Source organism: Neofelis nebulosa, chromosome 9, assembly GCF_028018385.1.
Source record: "Neofelis nebulosa isolate mNeoNeb1 chromosome 9, mNeoNeb1.pri, whole genome shotgun sequence".
Taxonomy (NCBI): Eukaryota; Metazoa; Chordata; class Mammalia; order Carnivora; family Felidae; genus Neofelis; species Neofelis nebulosa.
The window spans coordinates 24796394-24814282 of NC_080790.1; the positions used below are offsets into that span (position 1 = coordinate 24796394).

At 39.0% G+C, this 17889-nt stretch overlaps 1 protein-coding gene across 6 annotated transcripts in view; it reads left to right on the forward strand.

The window, feature by feature from the left end:
• The window catches only part of LCLAT1 (lysocardiolipin acyltransferase 1), a 184910-nt gene that overhangs the window by 14388 nt on the left and 152633 nt on the right, over positions 1 to 17889 (forward strand). The window contains exon 2 of one of the 6 annotated variants that reach the window (XM_058682947.1): positions 16757 to 16807. The exons of 4 other annotated variants lie outside the window; for them this stretch is intronic. The gene's annotated coding sequence lies outside the window, so the exon portion shown is untranslated. Of the gene's footprint in view, positions 1 to 50; positions 569 to 16756; positions 16808 to 17889 lie in introns of those variants that run through there. One more of the 6 variants, XM_058682951.1, reaches the window with a different exon arrangement.

Genomic DNA, 17889 nt, shown 5'->3' on the forward strand with positions numbered 1-17889 from the left:
CTCAGTCTGTTGAGTGTTCGATTCAGCTCAGGTCATGATCTCACGGCTTGTGAGCCCCAAGTCGGGCTCTGTGCTGACAGCTCAGAGCCTGGAGCCTGCTTTGGATTCTGTGTCTCCCTCTCGCTCTGCCCCTCCGCCACTCATGTTCATTTTCCCTCTCTCTCTCTCTCCCTCTCTCCCTCTTCCCCCCCTCAAAAATAAATAAACATTAAAAAAAATTTAGAAGACTGTGAACAACTGATTTTATTTTCCTGAGACGTAAGTTCTTAATTTGTAACAAAAAATGAAGGGATTTTTTCCTGATTGTTAGGTCCTAGATTTCACTGGTGACAATTGGAGAGAATGAAGCAAAGCAACTGATAACAGTTGCTTTTGGAAGTGAGGACATTTTAAACATGCACGTGACCTTGCTGCTCTGAGAAAGGGAAGTGGACAGTCTGATCTGATGAGCAGTTCCTTACAACAGTGGCCTGGTAATTTAATTCAGTAAACATTGGTCATGGAGATCCTGTTTTGCCTTCCTTTGTACTAGGAAGAAGCATTAGGGCTGGAAATGTGGCTTAACAAAGTAACAAAAATATTATCTTTTTCCCTAAAAAAAATTTGGAGGGTAGATCTTGATAGAAGGAAGGCTAAATTTAGAGCTCAGCACCTTGATGGACTGGGAATGCTCACAAGTAAGTAGAACCGGAAAGGGCTGAATTTTGCTTAATCTAGGGGTAACCATTTGGGGTTTCCAAGGTGATTTTTGGGGGGCGTAGGACTTGAGGTGAGAGAAGAGGGAGGAACTGGAGAGATGGCTCAAGGATATCTGTTACTTACATTGACTATTCCCTCCGACCCTCAGTATTTACAAATGTTTTACTTCAGGAATTTTGGGGGCTTTGGGGGTTCAGGTGTTGGGAGTAAGGTAGCATTGGTGAATTGATTGAGAGGGGATCTTCAGAGGCTGAGAGAATTTAAGCCTGTCAGAAATTAGCAGTGGGTTGGGGGAGTAGCTTGGCTTTCTGTGGGTTATATATTTGGAGCAAGTTAGGGGGTGGTTTGAGCCAAGGGCATCCTCACTACTGTTAGCTTAGGATAATGAAAATAAACCACGATGCAGGATGCCCCCCACGTGAACAAGGAGTTTATATGTAGGTAGATAACTATAGTTATAATTGGTTTACATATTCTAATGGAATTAAGTACTACTATAAACAAAAACAACTGTCTCCCTGATGCAGACATTTTCTGTGTGCAGAGTAGAATCGTCCTTTTAATTTGACCTTAGACCCAGAGTCCAGGAAGTGGGGATAGTGTGTCATACCTGCTTTCTTTCGGAACATCTTCGAGTTCCTCTAGCAGTCTTTGGAACTTGAATACATCAGATGTTGTGGAGTGTGGGGCAGGGAGCTGTCCCTTACCCCATTCCCTATGGAGGTTGGGATCTAGGCTTGGATTTTGCCCTCACTCTCTATATTCTGTCTAGAGGTGTTGCTATCTGGGAAAAACCCAAACTCCAAGGACGTGGCCGGTTTAACAGTGCTGCCTCCCTTTCAGTCTGGAGTTTGGAAACACGGGACACGCTGGGCTCTTACCACACTGTTCTGGCATTCCCGTCCTTACTTAGCACTGCAGCCAGCACAGTCTCTCAGATTCCTGAGTCAATAAGCCTGTTCATTAATGCAGTCAGTACTAGATACCAGGAACCATCTGACTAGCCCAGTATGCTGTTCCCACTCCCTGCTTTCCCTTTCTTCCTCCATTTCTCACCCTCACTGGCTGAAAGACAGAGTTGAGACTTTGTTCTGGGATGCTAGCAACAAGAGGAGGTGATGATATGTGTGGTGTCTATGCCAGTCACATGGGGGCCCCTAGATGTGGGGCGATGTTTGGGTGGGGGATAGTGGCACGGGCTGTGAAAGGATTTGCCCAAGACAGAACAAAGGGATAGAAATGTATTGAATATACCTCAAGGGAGCAGCAGGCAGGACAACAGAGGAGAGGCTGTCTGCCATGAGGCAGGAGGTGAGGGCTGTTTTTAAAGGGGGAAGGTGAGGAGGTATGGGAACATGGGGAATTTTCCCTTTTTTGGTAACTGTGTCTGGTTGTAAGCAGCCCTTTGGATAGTTAGGCCTATGAGTATTTGGAAGTGGGTGGCTTGATGGGCATGTCTGTATTCAGCCAGGGGGGTCTCTGTGGGCCCTTTCACCTTGATCAAGTTTCCAGTGCTCAAGCCTGTTGTCTAAAAGCCACCTCTATAATATGTACATTGTGGGGTAAAATAAGTTGTGATGCTTCTGAAGTGTGGGCCATTAAAATGGTAGTTCCTAGTTATTGAATGTACTTTCTAAAAGCTGGACTGTAAAAGCTTTGAGTAAAATCTGTGTAATGGTGTCTGTGCTTGAAGTGTTTATCCTGCTTCATGTATCTGAACAGGAAGATTTTCTGAATTGATTATGGTTGTTCTGTTTATGTTGTGTTGTTGAAATGTTCTGTGGTTGTTCCATAACTTTTCCTTGAAAAAATAAACACTTCTGTTAGATGCATTATAAGTTTCCTGTTGATAGGTAATAAAATGGTCCTTTTCTGTCAAAGAACAAGACCTAGCATTTCTGTTTGGTATTTGGTCATGTGGTTCGTTTTTTCTTTCTTTCTTTCTTTCTTTCTTTCTTTCTTTCTTTCTTTCTTTCTTTCTTTCTTTCTTTCTTTCTTTCTTTCTTTTTATAATTTTATTTTTAATTTACATCTGAATTAGCATATAGTGCAACAATGGTTTCAGGAGTAGATTCCTTAGTGCCCCTTACCCGTTTAGCCCATCCCCCCTCCCACAATCCCTCCAGTAACCCTCAGTTTGTTCTCCATATTTATGAGTCTCTTATGTTTTGTTCCCCTCCCTATTTGTATATTATTTTTGTTTCCCTTCCCTTATGTTCATCTATTTTGTCTCTTAAAGTCCTCATAGGAGTGAAGTCATATGATTTTTGTCTTTCTCTGACTAATTTCACTTAGCATGATACCATCCAATTCCATCCACATAGTTGCAAATGGCAAGATTTCCTTCTTTTTGACTGCCGAGTAATACTCCATTGTGTGTGTGTGTGTACATATATATATATATATGTACACACACACACACACATGCTACACCTTCTTTATTCATCCATCGATGGACATTTGGACTCTTTCCACACTTTAGCTGTTGTTGATAGTGCTGCTATAAACGTGGGGGTGCATGTGTCCCTTCGAAACACCACCCCTGTATCCTGTGGATAAATGCCTAGGAGTGCAAATGCTGGGTTGTAGGGTAGTTCTATTTTTAGTTTTTTGAGGAACCTCCATACTGTTTTCCAGAGTGGCTGCACCAGCTTGCATTCCCAGGTCATGTGGTTCTTTTTGAATCTTTATGTTAAAAATGAATTACCATTTTGTTTAGAGTCTAAAATATTAAATGGAGTATGTTCTAGAGGTCAGCCCTTGCCTTTTAGGCTTAATGCAGTAACTAACTTGCTTTTGTTTGACTCTAGTAGATGGTTATGTGACACCACTAGCAGGTATCCTCTCTTGAGTAGTGAGGGCTTCCTTTGGGGGGCGGGTAGGGAATCTTTTCTATGTGGATAAGTCTGAAAACTGAGTCTGCCGTGTCCTTCTCCGTCTCTAGGTGCACATTCTTCATCTGCCTGGGTCCTTTTGAAATCACTGGTTGTGATTCAATCTCAACTTGGTTAACACTAAATTCATTCTCAGTCCCTTCCTCAGTTCCCTGCTGGATGTGTCTGTTTCTATTTAGTCATACATACTTGAATTGTTATATTCAGTTTGACCCCCCCACCCTCTTTTTTCCATTCTTTTGTAAAGTTTTTGAAGTTTTTTTTTCTTCCTCATCTTTATGCTTGTGTTATTTTGATAGCCTACTACTAGGTTTCTAAAATAATAGCTTCCATTTATTGTGCATGTGATATAATAAAGAAATGTCTGGTTCTTGTCCCTGGATCCAGATGTAGAGCTTCAATAACCCTTGGAATTTTCTGAGTAGGGGTAGGAGTATCTTTTGTTATTCATAATGAGCCCCCTTTAACCTTACCTGAGTTTATGGTGATCACATGACTCGGGGATGGGCCCTTAGATAGTTTCAAGGGAGGGTCTGGGAAAGGCTCAGCTCTCAATTAGAGGGTCAGAACTTTACCACCCCTTGATCTCTGGGGTGAGGAGAGGGACTGGAGATTGAGTTCAGTCATACATAAATTATGATTCAATCAACCATGCCTGTGTAACAAACCCCTTTATATAAACTCTGGACACTGGAGTTTCCAGGCTGGTGAACACATGGATGTGCTAGAAGGGGGACACCTGAATTTCCCCGAGAGAGGGGGGGCGTGGAAGTTCTGAATCCCTCCATTCTCTTTCCCTAGACCTGGCTTTATGCGTGTCTTCCACTTGGCTGTTGCTGAGTTGTATGTATCCTTTATAATAAGGCTGTAATTGGTTAAGTATAGTGTTTTCAACAAGTTCTGTGAATCATTATAGCAAATTACTGCACTTGAATGAGGGTTATGGGAGCCCTTGAATTTGTAGCCAAGTTAGAAGTTCTGATAGCTTGGGGGATGTGTGCTGCAAAAGCAGTCTTGTTGGGTGTCTTGCCCTTTAGCTTGTGGGATTTGATACTAACGCCAGGTAGCAATTGTAGGATACCCAGTTGATATCAGAGAATTGGTGGCAGGCTGCAGTGTTTATTCTTTGGTAGGCATTGTGGTGTGTGTTATTTTATGTAATATTACAGCTAGGTAGGTTTTTGTTTTATCATCCTTGTTTTATAAAGGAAGTGAAGCTTTTATTTTTTTATTTTATTTTTTAAATGTTTACTTACATATTTATCTTTAATGTTTATTTTTGAGAGAGAGAGAGAGAGAGTGAGAGTGAGCACATGCATAAGCGGGCGAGGGGCAGAGAGAGAGGGCCACACAGAATCTGAAGCAGGCTCCAGGCTCTGAGCTGTCAGCACAGAGTCCGATGCGGGGCTTGAACCCATGAACCACGAGATCATGACCTGAGCCGAAGTTGGACGCTTAGCTGACTGAGCCACCCAGGCACCCTGAAAGTGAAGCTTTTAAAAAGTCCTATAGCTTGCCCAGAGTCCTTGAGCTGGCAGCGGCACACTCAGTGCCTTCTGATTGTAGAGTCCCTACTTAACCCTTTTTGCTGAGCTCCTTCTTGATTGAAGGGTTGGAACTTTACCAACTCCCCCTCTGGCAGCTGTGGACTGAGGACTGCTTTTTCTACATCGCTGTGGAGCTCAAGAACTTGCAATTCTCCATTATGGTAGGATGGAACCCACACTCCTTAGGCAGCTACTCAAGACTCACCACATTTCATCAGGTCCAGGCTAATAATACTATCCTAGTCTTTATATAGAACAAATGAAAACAAACACCTCTTGTGTTTCTTGGGTGGGCCACTCAGTGTGTATCTCCAGTGAATTGCATTGGAGATAGAAGATAAATTTTCCAGTTCCTTAAAAACTATAATTGAAAAGCCAGAATATATTAAAAGATGTCAGTATAAAAATAGCATGTGATGACCAAGTGAGCAGTACAGATCATGAAATATTTCTGGAATTCAAAAGAGCAGTTCACGGAGCAGATGTTACTTGAGTATGGTCTTGAAGAGATGGTAGGATTTTGGTAATTGGCTGGGGAGAGGACCCTTCTAGGTAGGAAGCCTGTGAGTAGAAAGGACAGGAGAAGGTTGATGGACACGTACTGAAAGGTGGTGTTGATGGCAGTGAATGCTTCAGTTTATCTGGAGGGGGACCTTTTCTGAAGCCTGGATCTACTTTGACAAATGCAGATCTGAAGACACGACATGTCTTCAAAAGTTTTAGTGTATTGAGTTAAGTAACTGAATTTGTGCTAAAACTTTATTCTTTGAAGTTAGAGTTGTTTGTAATTAGCTAACTTAGGGCCAACCTAGGTGATCAGGTCAGGTGATCATGTTGGTTAATACCAGTTTTATTTAAAAATAAGGTGTAAATACAATTGAGAATTACCTTTTTGTTTGTCACCTGAGCTGACCAAAGGATATTTCAAACTATACAAGTTTGAAAGTATTTTTAGTAGTGCAACAGCAGAATAAGTATATTCAAAGTAACTAGTCTGAAGGAGATAGCATTCTTTATGTTGGGTAAATTTGCATGAATATATTTTTTGTTTTTTCTCTTACATTTTTATTTATTTATTTATTTTGAGAGAGTGCCGGAGAGAGAAGAGAGAAAGAGAGCGCGAGTGGGGAGGGGCAGAGAGAGAGAGAGAGAGAGAGAGAGATAGAGAATCCCAAGCAGGCTCCTCATTGTCAGCATAGAGCCCTATGGGGCTCGATCTTAGGAACCCTGAGATCACCACCCAAGCCAAAGTCAAGAGTCGGATGCCCAACCAACTGAGGCACCCAGGCGCCCTGAGTATGTTTTTAAAAGTCTTCTTTGTATATGACTCACTACACCGTTTCAGTCTCCTGTATTCTGTAGAGTTTGAATTGGATCTGTTGGTTTCTGACCAGTAACACTTTATTGGTCATGTGGCCTCCCATTTAAAAAGGAAGAACGTGGGGTACCTGGGTAGCTCAGTCAAGCATCTGACTCTTGATTTCGGCTCAGGTCTTGATCTTAGGGTTTGTGAGATTGAGGCCTGCATCAGGCTCTGTGTTGTGTTGGCATTGCGGAGCCTGCTTGGCATTCTCTCTCCCTGCCCCTCCTTTGTGCCCTCTCTCTCTCTCTCTCAAGATAAATAAATAAAATTGGAAAATGTGCCCTGTAAAATTATGGCTTAACAGATAATCATTTTTTTTTAAGTTTTCTTATTTATTTTGGTGGGGGGGGGGTGGGCGGGAATCCCAAGCAGGCTCTGGACAATGAGATTTTAAGTGTTGGATGCTTAACCAACTGAGCCACCCAGGTGCCCCAGACTATCAGTTTTTATAAATGACCTGTACTGTGGACACTTGGAAAAAAGGCTATGTATGACATTTGGTATTGGTCTGTTGATTTTTTTTTAATTGAGGTGAAATTGACATATTTTAAAGTGAGCAAATCAGTGGCATTTAGTACATTCAGTGTTGTGCCACCACCACCTCTCTCTCGTTCCAAAGCACTTCATTATCTCAGAAGCAAACCCTGTACCTTTAAGCATATACTTCTCTTTTTTTCCCCAGCCCCTGGCAACCCAAATCTGCTTTCTGTCTCTATGAATTTGCCTGTTCTGGATATTTCATATAAATAGAATCATATAGTATGTACTTATTGAGTCTTACTTTTTTTACTTAATGTAATGTTTTTGAGGTTCATCCGTATTGTAGCATATATTAGTACTTGATTCATCCTTAAGGCTGAGTAGTATTTCCTGTGTATATACCACAATATGTTTAGCCATTCCTCCATTGATGGGCATTTAAGTTGTCTCTACCTTTTGGCTATGGTGAATAATGTTGCTTTTATAAATATTTGTGGACAAGTATTTGTTTGAGAACCTGTTTCTAGTCCTTGGTAAATACCTAGGAGTGAAATTGCTGGGTGATATAGTCATTCTATATATGAGGAACTGTCAGCCTGTTTTCCACAGCACATGCACCATTTTATACTGTCATCAGCGATGTTTAAGGGTTCCAAATTTTCCATGTTTTTCACCATTACTTGTTATTTACCATTTAAAAAATTATAGCCATCCTTGTTGAGTAAGTAGTACTATTTCATTGTGGTTTTGATTTGCATTTCTCCAATGGCAAAGACTGTGAGCATCTTTTCATGTGCTTGTTGACCATTTGTATGTCCTCTTTGGAGAAAGGTCTATTCACATCCTTTGTCTTTTTTTTATTTTTATTTTTTTTATTTTTTATTTATTTATTTTTGGGACAGAGAGAGACAGAGCATGAACGGGGGAGGGGCAGAGAGAGAGGGAGACACAGAATCGGAAACAGGCTCCAGGCTCCGAGCCATCAGCCCAGAGCCCGACGCGGGGCTCGAACTCACGGACCGGGAGATCGTGACCTGGCTGAAGTCGGACGCTTAACCGACTGCGCCACCCAGGCGCCCCTCCTTTGTCTTTTTTAAAAAGTTATTTGTCTTTTTGTGGTTGAGTTATGAGAGTTGCTTACTTTCTGGATACTAAACCCTTGATTTGCAAACATTTTCTTTTATTCTGTGGGTTGTCTTTTTATTTTGTTGATAGTATCCTTTGGATGTACAAAAGTTTTAAATTTTGATTAAGTCCAATTTATCTGTTTTTTTCTTTTGTTGCTAGGGCTTTTAGTCATATTTAAGAATCCATTGTCAAATCTGAAGTCATGAAGATTGATCTGCATGTTTTCTTCTAACAGTTTTTTAGTTTTAGCTCTTGCATTTAAGTTGTTGATCCTTTTGAGTTAATTTTTGTCCACGGGTATGATAGAGAGGTCAACTTCGTTCTTTTGCATGTGGATGTCCACTTACCACCATTTATTGCAGACTGTTCTTTCCTCATTGAATGGTCTTGGCATCCTTGTCAAAAATCAGTTGACCATAGATGTATGGGTCTATTTCTGTATTCTCACAGTTCTATTTCGTTGGTCTGCATGTCTCTTCTTATGCCTGTATAGCACACTGTTTTGATCATTGTAAGCTTTGTAGTAAGATTTGAAGTCGAGAAGTGTGATCCTTCAGCTTTGTTCTCTTTTTTCAGTACTGTTTGGCTACTTGCAATGCTTTGTAATTCTATGTGAATTTGAGGTTCAGCTTTTTTATTTCTGCAAAAAAAAGGCCTTTGGAATTTTGATAGAGATTACATTGAATCTGTAGGTTTATTTTAGGGGGAAGCTTTCAGTCTTTCACTCTTAAGTATGATGTTAGCCGTGGGCTTTTCATAAATGCCCTTGTTTTTCTTTTAGGTTAAACAAATTTTTCTAATTGGAATTAATTGCAAAACTTGAAGCCAATTTAAAAATTTTGCCAGTTTATGGGAAGTAGTCTCAAAATTGAGAACAGAAGTAGTTTTTACATGTTAGTAATTTTTGTATTTAGTGGTTACATGGTCAGGAATATACAGAAAACATTTATGGTAAAGGGGAAAAAAGGAGACAGGGCCTTCAGACCTCCTCATTGAGTATAGGGTTTTACACCCTGAACTGTTGCAGTTGACAGTTAAATCTACTTCTAAGGCTTCACTTTTATTATTGGCATGTGAAAAAGTACATATTGAGACTTCTAAATTTAAAGTTTTTCATGTGTTAATTTTTTTTTCTTGATTTGAAATACATGTTCATAAATATTAGTTTTGTTTGTTTTGTTTTGTGTTCCCTGAGGCTTACACAAGAGGATAAGGATCATGGACCAATGGGTACATCAGAAATTGCTCAGAAAAATGGAAACTTTTTTTTCTTCTTCTTATCAAAATGGAAGTGCCCTTAGAGTTATAATACATATTATTCTTGCATTTGGTAAACTGCCTTATTACTTGAATTTCCTATAGATATTTTAATGGCATTCAGATAGGTTTTGGGCAAATTAAAAAAAAAATATTTATTTATTTTGAGAGAGTTAGGGAGGGGCAGAGAGAGAGAGAATCCTAGGCAGCCTCCGCCCTGGGGGGGCACTTCCCCATATGGGGCTCCAACTCGCAAACCAAACTGTGAGGTCACGATCTGAGCCCAGATCAAGAGTCGGATGCTTAACCGACTGAACCACCCAGGCGCCCCTGTGCAAAATATTTTTGATAGACCAGGTCTTGGAAGTATTGTTTTGTAGAGAGGCAGGAGATATTACCTTTTTTACTCATTTCAGATATTTTCAGTTTTCTTAAATAGTTTTGGGAAAGAACCCAAGAGTCCTATTAGATAATTTTGCTTCTTTAAGTCTTGCCAGCAACTCCCCCTCCCTCCCTGTCCCGAATCTTTTGTGCCATGTTTAGCTAATGCATTAAGTGAGACTTTTAAATCAAAGATAAGGAAGAGGAAAGATTATCTGTTAATCATTGTGTTGCCTGAAACTATTTTTTTTTGCGTTAAACAAATTATATCCTTCTCTCCAACCTCTCTGGAGTATAAAACATAGTGTAATGATTTGTTGTGTCTGAATATAGTTGATTTTTGACGTACAGTAGTATATCCATGGCCTCAGCAGTCAATGGAGGGCAGGTGTTTCCTCTTGGAAGATAGTTTGCCTATATATATTTATAAACATATACATATATAAATATATATAATAAAAATGTATATAAATATAAAATAAATGAGACTGTTCTGAACAAGAGCAGGATGTGTGTGTGTGTGTGTGTGTGTGTATGTATGTTTTAGTCAGGGTTCTCCAGAGAAGCAGAACCAGTAGAAGATAGATATTTATATATATCTCCATTTTAAAAATGTATTTATGTATATTTGTTTTTTGTTATTTATATGTTGTTTTATAATGTAATACAATGTAATGTAATGTTATTTATTATTACATATATATGCACATATGTGTGTGTGTGTGTGTAGAGAGAGAGAGGAGTAGGAAGAAAGATTTATGAAAAATTAGCTTACCTGGTTATGGAGTTTGAGAAATCTCATGATCTGTTCTCTGCAAGACTGAGACTCAGGAAAGCCAGTTGTGTCATTCAGTCTGAGTCTGAAGGCCTGAGAACCCAGGGGAGCTGAGGGTGTAAATCCCAGTCCTAGGGCCACAGAAGATGAGATGTCCTACCTAGCTCAGTGAGGTAGGCAAAAAAGGGGTGAGTTCCTCTTCCTCTGCTTTTTGTTTTATTCAGGCCCTCAACATATTGGGTGATGCCCACCCACATTGGAGAGGGCAATCTGTTTTACTGAGTCCACCAGTTCACATTCTAATCTCATCTGGAAGCACCCTCACAGACACATCCTGAAACAGCGTTGTCCCTGGCCACATTGGCCCATAAAATTAGCCATCACATTGTAATTAGTAGAAGGGGTTGATATCTATTATGATGCTTTTTTAATTTTAGTGTCTTTGGGGTAAAGAGAGCATGTAGATGGAGAAGAATCCGGTGAGTTTAGAAACCACCCATTCTCGGGGCGCCTGGGTGGCGCAGTCGGTTGGGCGTCCGACTTCAGCCAGGTCACGATCTCGCGGTCCGTGGGTTCGAGCCCCGCGTCAGGCTCTGGGCTGATGGCTCAGAGTCTGGAGCCTGTTTCCGATTCTGTGTCTCCCTCTCTCTCTCTGCCCCTCCCCTGTTCATGCTCTGTCTCTCTCTGTCCCAAAAATAAATAAATGTTGAAAAAAAAATTTAAAAAAAAAAAAAAAAAAAAAAGAAACCACCCATTCTCTTGACTTAGATCACTTGAATTTGGAACATCTGCTTTGACCCTGTTATCAGTATGCTTCTTATTTCTTTACTTCCCTTCACAATTCTCTATAATTATATTATTTTTTAATGTTTATTTTTGAGAGAGAGAGAGGGAGGGAGGGAGGGAGGGAGGCAGTGGGAGGGGTACAGAGAGAGGGAGACAGCGAATCCAGGCTCTGCCCTATTGGCGCAAAGCCTGATGTGGAGCTCCAACTCACAAACTGTGAGTTCCTGACCTGAATTGAAGTCGGATGCTCAACTGACTGAGCCACCCAGGCACCCGTCCATCATTATATATATATATATATATATTTATATATATATATATATATATATACACACACACAAATATACAAAATATATATATATATACATAATATATAATATATATAATATGCATATATGTATATATATTTGTATTTGTATTTATATTTATGTTTTATTCATTTTTAAGAGAGAGAGAAAGAGAAAGAATGAGTGGGGGAGGGGCAGAGAGAGAGGGAGACATAGAATTCATGAAGCAGGCTCCAGGCTCAGGCTCCAGGCTCTGAGCTGTCAGCACAGAGTCTGACACGGGACTCAAACCTGTGAACCCTGAGATCATTGACCTGAGCCGAAGTCAGACGCTTAACAGACTGAGCCATCCAGGTACCCCATGATTATATTCTTGATAATTTATGAAACCAAACAAAGACTCTTGTGTTGCTATTTTTACTGAAGTGATATAAACATTTATCTACATTTATGGGTGGGTAGATGAATGTGGAGACATTCAAAGGGATGGCACGTTTTGAGAACCTTTTATTGAGCAGAGACTATCAACTTATTTGTCTTCTGACATGAATTCTTGGTTGTTTTAACTCTTAAAGGGAAACATTAAATGGCCAGTGGAGGTGAGTGGACAGCACCTCACTGTGGTGGTTGTTCACTGGCTTGACCATCATCTACACTCTGAACAGATGTTCAGAGTGTACACTCTGAACCTGGCTTTGCAGGTTCTGAAACCTGATTTCCTTGCTTCATCCAGAGCTCATGACCTCATTCATGCCAATGAAATTCATAAGGTATTGATTCCTCAAAAGCCTGTTTATTAATTTACATGGGGAGATGGGCCTTTCCAGAAAGTCCAGTTATACTCACTGTTTGGAGTATTTTTTGTGTTGATAATCTAAGTACTGAACAACATCTACGTATTGAACAATGTCTTACCAATAGTAAAAACGTTGACTAGTGCATTAAATGATGATATGGTGATTTACACAGATAGAAAAATAAACTTATGTTTAAGATTTTATTTAACTCATAATAAATTAGAGAATCAGGCAAATGGTATAACTGATTCAGAGGGAAAAAAGTCAAAAGCCCTGCAAATTGATCTGAAGTAAAGGAATGCTGAAATGGATTGCAAGTGGAGACACAAGTGGCTTGTGGGTGAGGGGATTCTGTGGAGCCCTCTACCTGATGGGATGGAATCTGCATGTGAGCTGTGAAATTTCTCATACAATGGGAATGCGATGAGGTGGAAGGGTGTGCTATAAACAATTCCTCTTTTTCCTTGTTTTTTCTTTCCATGTATCACTGTGAACATATGTTGTGAATTACGATGAGTGGGAGTCAGAGGGTATTCGAGGGCAGTTCTTCCTCTTGGGACCATCTTGGAGCTAACTGAACCTTTAGAGTTGTACCATCACTTTGTTAATGAATGTGGGCATTTCAAAATAATTTGGTTTTAGATCATTTAAATAATTGGTTATACACAGGTCCAGATTTGGATTTTCTTAAAGAAGTTGATAATTTTCTTTTGGGCACTGGGTCCTTTCATGGAAAGCTGTGGTTACTCAGAGTATGGCTGCAAGGAGCAGTTAATAAATGTAATCTGGTTTTGTATGCTTTTCTTTTATAAACATGTAATTATTAAAATTGCTTAAAATTGTTGGGAGGCCTTGTTGTGGGATTGGAAAAAGCCCATGCTTTATGATAATCTGAATTACTTACCTTATTCCCAGGGACATTTAAGTATTAATGATTTTATAACCTTTCTTTGAATCTTTCTGAACATGTATGTTAGTGTATATTTAAATGAATAATTTAAACATTAACATACTTGTATTATACAACTGGGTGCAGTATTTCTCTCAGCCAGAATAAATGTTGAATGATTTTTTTCTGATAGATGATTTCTCCTAATATTGCCTAATATTGCCCTCTAGTGAATTCATCCGTTCAGATAGAAAGTTTATGAGAGTAATTAGGACAGTGAGAACTTCAAAAGGAACATTCTGGTAATTAGAATTGTTCTGTATGCCTTGTTGGTATAGCAAGTTTCTGTCTCTGGAAATATTTAAGCAAATATTTGAATATTTCCCATGACTCTTATTGTTGAAGTAAGTGAAATTGTTCCAGATACTTCTAAAATCTACTTCAACTTCAAGGTTCTAGATTCCGTATGAGTTATTAGTCTTCAGTCAATAGATACTGAACATCCACATAGTGTTAGCACTGTCCTGAGGGTTGTGAAGTTTTCAAAAGTAGTGTTAGTGAAGTGACTTCAAGTAACTTTTTAATATACCAGTTTGAAGAAAACAATAGTCGCTAGCCTTTGCTGAATATTTACTCTGTCCCTGGAGCTACTCAGAATCTACCCTATGTCATTTAAGCTTCACAGTAATGATGAGGTAGGTAGCATTTTTAGTGCTATTTTACCAAGTAGAAATTGAGACCCAGCGAGTTTAAATAATTTGCCTAAAGTCATACAGTAAGTGGTGAAAGCAGGAAGGACCAGCTTATATTAAATAGTGGGTAGGTAAAGGTACACTGTTATTGTTTATAGGTTGGCAGCTCTCTGATGAGGTATTTAGTTGTCTGTAACAAGCTAGCTCGGATTACTTTTGGATACATTATCTTTACATTGCCACACTTAATATGTGTGCTTTCTTGTTCCCTTCAGTCACAGAAATGGTAGTTTTATAGTTTGCACCGAACTTTTTTAGTCCATTTAAGGTTATTGGCCCATTACATACTTACTTTAAAGACTTATTTGACAGAATGATACAGTCTTTCCTTCCTAGTTTACCTCCTGTAAAACATCCATTATTTAAAACTTAGAGACTCCAGTGCTCCTTCTTGTGCTTAACAATTCTTTGAGGACATTTTTGACTTTTAACGTTTCTTTTGGCCACTTATCATCATCTTCATTGGATTTCAAGGCTAATATAGCTCTTGTCCTTTGGTTTTCCTCACCCAGACTTAGTAGAAATTGACTTCTCCATTTGTTGGTAAGTTAATTTCATCAAGTTGGGATCTGGTTTTTTTGTTACCCTGAGTTCTACCTATTTGTGGTATACTAGGTTCAGTGTTAGTTGTACGGAGACAATGTAGGATACATCTTCACTATAATTATTGGAAAGAAAAGGTGAGCCACAAGAAACGGAATGTTATGTCGTGATATAAAGGTAGATTTTTCTCATTTCTGGAAACTTTGTTATCCATTTTGAAACTATTTCTTTGCTCCAAAACTTTTGTATGCGGTTCCTAACTTGTATATAATATGTTGTAGATTAGTGTGACCTTAATGGCCTGAATATTCCCGAAGCACCATCTCTCCTTTAGTTCCGTGTGACCTAAGGACTTGATGTTATCAACATGCCCCTTTATCTTTCCATTTAGAGTGAGAAATGAGAGAGAATGTGAGAAGGAATGGAATAGGTAACTTTCCTAATGGAAGGGGAGTTGCTCGGAATTGCCCACCCCAGGATTTTAAAAAGTCCAGAAGGACTGAATGGGGCTGCAGTGAAGAACATTTCAGTGAATGTAGGAATTTAGAAAAATTCCATGTGATTGTGCTTTCTGGTGAAAACAGACCTACTTTTTAGGGTTTCTTGAGATTTTGTGATCCCCCGCCCCTACCTCATTTCTCTTTGTCTTTCTCCTCCCAGAGTTTTTTATAGCATTGAAAATCTCAAGGGCTTGCTTAAGGGGTAGAAATTATGGGATAAGTTGTGGTCTGAATTCTGTGGCCCAGGATCTGGGAACATAAAGTGAAGAGTATTGGTGAGGGATTAAAAAATAGGCATAAGCTGGTCACAGAGGCATTTTGAAGAAAAGACAGGGGGATAGGAGTTAACATGAGATGGGGGGTATTAAGATAGAGTTTTATAAATTATTATTTGAAGTTAGGTGTTTGTTCATAGTAGTTAAAGACTGTTATTAGCGCTATTTTTAGGTATGTTTAAGTAAAGTTGGCTTTTGCAGGCTGATCTGAAAATGTGGTTACTGTGTATTATATAATTTCTATGAGAAAGTGCATTCTGAATTCCAAACCACTGATTTAAAAGCAAAGTTTTGGAATGCTACCTGTTCATAATTTGGGACTGTTGTCTCTGTCCATATTTTGTCAGAATTACTAATTTGAGACATTTCTAATCTGGGAACCAAAATTTTATTTGACCGTAAATTAAATAAACCTCTCTGGAATAGTGATATGTATAAAAATAAATGACTTCTACCCCAAACCTCATAATCTCATCGAATGCCACAAGTTAGAGAAGATTACATTTATTTAAAAAGTTTTTATTGAAGTAGCTTTGGTAACCAGATACTACAGTAATATTTGGCATAGTGTTTGTAACTTAAGACTTGGTTTTGTATTATGTAAGCACTAAAAAATACCTTTTAAGATTTAAATGGACTTCTGAGTGCTGATCATGTCACATAGTAAAGGGGAAATCAGGCCTTCTGAGATCCAGTTGGATTGCCCAATTGCTGTGTTTCTTTGACTAAGTCATTTTCCTCTTCTGGGCCTTAGCTTCTTCATCTACAAAATAAGAGTGTTCATTAGCAGCATTATTCATAATAGCTAAAACCTGGAAAACATTCTAACATCTAACAGAATAGATAAATTTTGGTATATATTTACAGTTAAATACTATACAGCAATGGAAAAGAATGGGCCATTCCCACAGGTATTAATATGGATGAATCTTGCACATGTAACTTTGAGGTAACCAGATACAGAAGAGTATACACTTGTTGATTTCATTTCAGTAAAGTTAAAAAACAGCACTAACTATAGTCCTAGGAGTCAAATAGTGGTTACAGTCAGATTGGGGGTAGTTAATGATTGGGAGGGAGCATGCATGAAGGAGGCTTCTGGGTTGCAGTAATTTGTGTCTTGATCTGGGTATGCTTTGTAAAAAGTCATCAAACTGTATACTCGTAGGAGTTGTGCCCTTCACTGTGCTTTACTGTGTGCTTCAGTTTAAAAAAGGCTGAAACTGTGCACTAAAACAGAATACAAAAAAAAAAAAAAAAAAAAAAAGTAAAAGAAACAAGGTTTGAACAAGGTTCAAAACCTCAGCTGTGACACTAAAAAAATTATTTTGGGCAATTCGTTGACTTCCCTGAGTCTTAATGATTCTATAAGGTGGAAATAATACCTGCTTTCTGTATTTCAGTTGAAGTAAACATTGGAAAACATGTTGGAGACTAGGAAATACTCTCTGAATGTAAGATGACATTTTTTCTGTTATTCTTTTGTATTACTTGTATTTCTTGTATGGTTATAACTTTTAAATAGAAAGGACTCCGTATAAATTCAAAAACAATAAAAGGACCAAGAATTGAAAGACACTGTGATCAACTCAACCGTATTTATTTATACCCGCTTTTGGATTCGAAAAAACATAAAATGGCAGTCGCAGTTCATCTGATCTTCCCCATTTTTTATACTAAGCCATTCAGCAAGTAGTAATTGAGCTCTTTCCGAGTGTGCTGGGTTTTATGCTGAGGCTATAATCGTGAGCAGTATCAGTACAGTTCTCACAACCATAAAACTGTAAAACTAAAATTCTGGAGGGAGTTTCAGGCCTAAAACAGGAAAACAGATGAATGAACAAAGTAACCGCAAGTTGTAATGAGAGTCATAAAAGATGCCATCAGGATTGAGGCAGGAGAAAAAGTAGTGCTCTCACTACTACTTACTACTAACTGCTAACTACTAACTACTACTAACTAGGTCAGCCTTAGTGACAGCTTCTTTAAGGGGACAATGCTAAGTTGACACCTAAAAAGAAGAAAGGAAGGTAGTTAAGCCAAAGTCTGAAAAGACCATTTTAGGCATTGTGGTCAGTTTGCACAAAGCCCCAAGGCAGGAAGTAGCCTGTGAGAGAACCAGCTGGGAGAGAGCCCTTGGAATGTGGGCGAAAGGGAATGAGAGGTGATATACTTGGAAAGGTGAGGGTGGGAGCCAACCTAGGTAAGACTTGCAGATTTTGGGTAAAAATTTGATTTTTATTCTAGGCTCAGTAGAAAACCATTAAAGGGTCTTAAACAGGGAAATGATAATCAGGTTCCCATTTTTGTTTGTTTGTTTTTGTTTTGTTTTGTTTTATTTTGCCACAATACAGAGAAAGGACTGGCTGTAGGTGGGGATATGGTTTCGCCAAGACTGAAAGAGAGGAAGTCAGTAATAGTTCAAGCAAAAGATGATGATGGCCTGGGTTAAGGTGGTGGCAATGGCAATTGATGCAAAATGTTACATTTAGGATGTATATTTGGAGATAAAGTTGACAGAACACTGCTGATTTTA